Below are 5,312 nucleotides of genomic sequence, written 5' to 3'. Positions count from 1 at the left end.
ACTGGGATCCGCTATTGTTTATGGTGGAGTTGTGTTTCCCTTAGCTTTAACTCTGTGTGTAGTGCATTGTCATAACAATCACAGTACGGGAGCATGAACAAAACGATCTGGCAATGAACAATGTCAAGTTACACACTTCACTTCTTCCTATTATGCTTTGAAAAGGAAACCCTCTGCTTGTGTTGTCAGTGCTGTTTAACTTGACCTGCGACAAAATAGTTTAAGCGTAATCGTACCTTTTGTTTTTCTTTTGGTTGTTCGACATACTTGACGTGTGAAATATAATTATCACATTAATACGTCATCAGAAGTCAGTTGAAGATTGAGGAGTAATAGAAATATAGTTGTACCGTAATGTACATAGACTGACCATGTGGTCCCGTGCCTTTCCTAAACACGTGCATTTATTAACCATGTGTGGTTCCGTGCCTGCCATAAACACGTGCCTGTGGTCCAATGCATATTCTAAACACGTACATTTATTAACCATGTGGTCCCGTGCCTATCCTCAACACGTGCATTTATTAACCATGCAGTCCCGTGCCTCTCCTCACCTAACTTTAAGATTTTATGCAGTTTGATATATCACAGGGGTCTCAAAAACGCGGCCCGCCAAGCCGTATCATGTAGCAGGAAAAATGATTGGCGTCACAAGTTGTCATGAGAGATATAAAAAAAAGAGAGTGGTGCGGCCCTTGGGCCATCAAAAATGCCCTCATGTGGCATTCAGGGTAGTTTAAGTTTAAGACCCCTGATATATCATCTAACTGTGCGTGGATAGAAATAAAAAAAATATCACACTCATTACCTTATTGTTACGACACTAACAACTGTGTACTCATTTTCTTTCCTTTCGTCCTTTTGTCCGAATGTATGTATGCCATGCATGCATGCATGTATGTATGTATGTATGTATGTATGTATGTATGTATGTATGTATGTATGTATGTATGTATGTATGTATGTAATGTATGCATGCATGCATGTGTGAGGTATGTATGTATGTATGTATGTATGTGTGTGTATGTATGTATGTATGCGTGATGTATGTATGTATGTATGTATGCATGCATGCATGCATGTATGTATATATGTATGTATGTATGTATGCATGTATGTATGTATGTATGTATGTATGTATGTATGTATTTATGTATGCATGCATGTATGTATGTATGTATGTATGTGTGTGTGTGTATGTATGTATGTATTTATGTAGAATTTAAAACAGGTAGAGAGATAGGTAGGTAGGAAGGTAAATACGATGGTAGGCACATATTAGGTCAGTAGGGCAGCCATACAAGCTGGAGCGGTTCGCAGACACGTGCTGCAATTTTCAATATTTCACAGCATTCTAATTTTATTTTCACCTATGTATACTATTAGGTGTATTCGTGTCATTAAAATGTGTTTTGATCACTGTCAGTACGTTCTATGCTCTACGGGGAGGGGATTTAAAAATGTTTTGAATTTTCGTGCGCTGTACAGCAAGTTCTTTATTATTCTTCGTTTGATTATCCAATTGTTAAATGTTGTTTTGTGTTCATTTTGGTGTGTTGTTTGTGCACTGAAAAACTGCACTTACAACAGCATGGCGACTTTCAAATTGTCAAACTCATCGAATCTTTGATAAGCCAAGTCTCAGCTGGAGCTAAATCAGGGCTGTGTTGAGGATGTGCCAAAGTTTGGATGTTGCGCTCCTTCTGGAATTTCGTGACGAATGCTGGATTATTACGCCTGTGACTTGTCATGGAGTAGATGGATATCTCCGTTACCAGGACACATACGGATGTGTTCCATAACTTTTGCCATCGCTTTGGAAGTTTAACAATATCCAGTAACACTAAATCAGACACAGGTGTCTAGATGACCGGATCTTTTGCATCGAAAATAATGTGCATAAAATACACTTAACAGTTCGACAACATCGAACGATTTGCGGTTTCTCCTAGATTTCTCCGATATGAACTTTATTATGTTCTCTTGAGTCAAAAATAAATATCCATGTTTCAACACGTGTTAAACTCCCATTCAAACGTCTCTGGTAAATATATTCATATTTAGCATGTAGCTGTTTCGAGATTTCGATTTGAGTTTGCTTTTCATCATCCATCAACAAATGCCTGATCAATCTTACACAAGCCTTTCTGATCTTTCAATGATTCTTCAATATATTAAAAGTAGTTTTGTTTGCCATAGAGAAATATCTTCCACTGTGTATCAAACATCTTCATCAATTGCCACCTTCACAGCAACCATTGCACACTCACCATTCGCAGATAACGGTCTTCCAGAACGTGGGTCATCTTCCATGGATTCAGGACCATCTTTGAAACAACGAAACCTCCCTGAATTTTGGGATATGACAGAGAGTTACATCCGTAAACTTGATTCGAGTCGGCCTTGACAACAGTCAGAGAATACCATGAAGCGACTGGACTGCACAGTAGCAGAATTGTTCTCCTTTTACATTTTGGGGTCACTGTCATTTACCTTTGTTACGTCATACACATATATCTGTATGCGTCTGGCGTGCTGCACGTGCAGCTGGGGACCATTTCATAGAACTTTATTTTGGTCTATTATTTCTTTAAAGAAACAAAATGGTTATAACAAAATATTTAGAACTTTTCAAATACCCCTCGTATGTCGAAATCTTAGTTGACATGCGCCGATAAAATCGTGAAATTTGCGAAATGTCAGAAATGTAGAGTACGCGGATATTCACTTAGGTCTATCTGTTATGTCTACATGTATGCCCATTTTTATTTTTGTTCATTAGTTAGTATTAAGCCAATAGATCGTCTATATGTATGTCTTCTGACTGTTAGACATGTAAAGAGAACTACACGTATATACATCTTCCTTCTCTTGTATCCCCTCTTTTCTCTATTCATATATTTATTTGTAAGTATGTATTTCCATCAAATATCGTTTTCAGTTTTGGGATTCGTTGAAAGGTATAGGCATTGAAAGTAAATTAGAAACAATACAATATCCTAAATTGCAGCAATGATGGATTTTAGGCCGAATTTAAATCTACACAGAGGAAATAAAAGTTGATATGAAATAATATAGATATTAAAATAAAACACTTTTTCAAACAGGCGAATTGAAAATATAAGATTACACAAGGAAATCATGCCGTATGTTTATAAAGAAAATAAACACACAGTTGTCCAATGTAATTATTCTTCACAAGTATTAATTACATACAAACTATTGTATAAACTGTGACAGTGGAGTACGAGTAAAAATATAGATCACATTTGTCTCCCTTGAACTAGTTTCTTGATAGGCTAGAAGGTTCGAGAGACTATATATATATAATAATATGTGGATAAAACAGGTATAAAAAATACACATTGCAAATAAACACAGAAAATCTGTTCTGTCAAGGATACATTTATAATAGTGTTATCATAGAATAAGAAAGCTAAAAACATTTCACCCACGCTCACAAAAGTAAAATAATAATAATAATAATAATAATAATAAAAATAATAATATAAAAATGATAATAATGATAATAATAATAATAATAGTCAATGACTAAAATATTTAATACGCTTATAAAATATACATTATCTCTAAGAATCCGTTCAACATATATGTACAAACAAGACATTATTCAAATGCATCAGGGACCACTCTCTCTTCCCCTCTGTCTTTCTGTCTGTCTGTCTTTCTCTCTCTCTCTCTCTCTCTCTCTCTCTCACACACACACACACACACACATATATATATATACTCAGAAATCATAAACAAGAAGTTATATACAAGAAGATTTATCATTTATACGGATATTGCTCACACACTTATCAAATCTGTTCAGTTCCAAATTATTTTAAGTATTACAAATATTTTTATACATAAGGGGAAAGCTTATAAACAAATAATGCATGATGTTCGTTATTTACAGTATGTACGGAGAATGTAAAGCAAATGACGAGCGAAATCTGCAAATCAGGACGTACTTATAAATCTGTTGTAACTGCAAGCTGCATAGACCTGGATCAGCCGTCGCATAATGAGCCGGCAGGCCTAGGTCTAAGAAATTTGATGGGACTACACTGTGGAACAAACGCCATATATACTGTAACTTCGCTATTCCAGGATATCACTGTAATTTTCCCTTTGTCCTATTGCAGTCATCCCAGTTCTTATAGCTTTTTGTACACCTGAAGGTAGATATTTTCCAAACATCGGTAAGAATCATGCGCTTTTAGTGTAGAGCGAATGCAGTCTCATTTACGACCGAACAGATGCACTGATTTACACTAAATCTACATTTTACGAAAACACATTGAAACTAAATTGTTAGCGAACAGTTTACATGAAAACTGCATTGTTGCGATCAAAAGTAGTATCAACGGGAATATCGTTCATTCTACATTAAAAATTTGCTTGCCAATCGATTGTTCTACTTCAAAGATTTGCTAGCCAAACAGTAGTTACGTTTGAGTTGGAGACTACTAGCATGTGATTCTGCATGTACAAACTCCCACGTGTTTACTCGTTTTATCAGTATATCAGGTATTAATCAAAGGACCGAGTGTTAGGTATTAATCAAAGGATTTACTGTCAGGTATTAATCAAAAGACCGACTGTCAGGTATTAATGAAAGGACCTACTGTCAGGTATTAATCAAAGGACCAACTGTCAGGTAATAATCAAAGGACCAACTGTCAGGTATTAATCAAAGGACCAACTGTCAGGTAATAATCAAAGGACCAACTGTCAGGTAATAATCAAAGGACCAACTGTCAGGTAATAATCAAAGGACCAACTGTCAGGTAATAATCAAAGGACCAACTGTCAGGTAATAATCAAAGGACCAACTGTCAGGTAATAATCAAAGGACCAACTGTCAGGTAATAATTAAAAGACCAACTGTCAGGTAATAATCAAAGGACCAACTGTCAGGTATTAATCAAAGGACCAACTGTCAGGTAATAATCAAAGGACCAACTGTCAGGTAATAATCAAAGGACCAACTGTCAGGTAATAATCAAAGGACCAACTGTCAGGTAATAATCAAAGGACCAACTGTCAGGTAATAATTAAAGGACCAACTGTCAGGTAATAATCAAAGGACCAACTGTCAGGTAATAATCAAAGGACCAACTGTCAGGTAATAATCAAAGGACCAACTGTCAGGTTATAATCAAAGGACCAACTGTCAGGTAATAATCAAAGGACCAACTGTCAGGTAATAATCAAAGGACCAACTGTCAGGTTATAATCAAAGGACCAACTGTCAGGTAATAATCAAAGGACCAACTGTCAGGTAATAATCAAAGGACCAACTG

Source organism: Sinohyriopsis cumingii, chromosome 6 (assembly GCF_028554795.1).
Source record: "Sinohyriopsis cumingii isolate HCF-2022 chromosome 6, ASM2855479v2, whole genome shotgun sequence".
Lineage (NCBI taxonomy): Eukaryota > Metazoa > Mollusca > Bivalvia > Unionida > Unionidae > Sinohyriopsis > Sinohyriopsis cumingii.
This window is presented reverse-complemented; position numbering follows the sequence as displayed.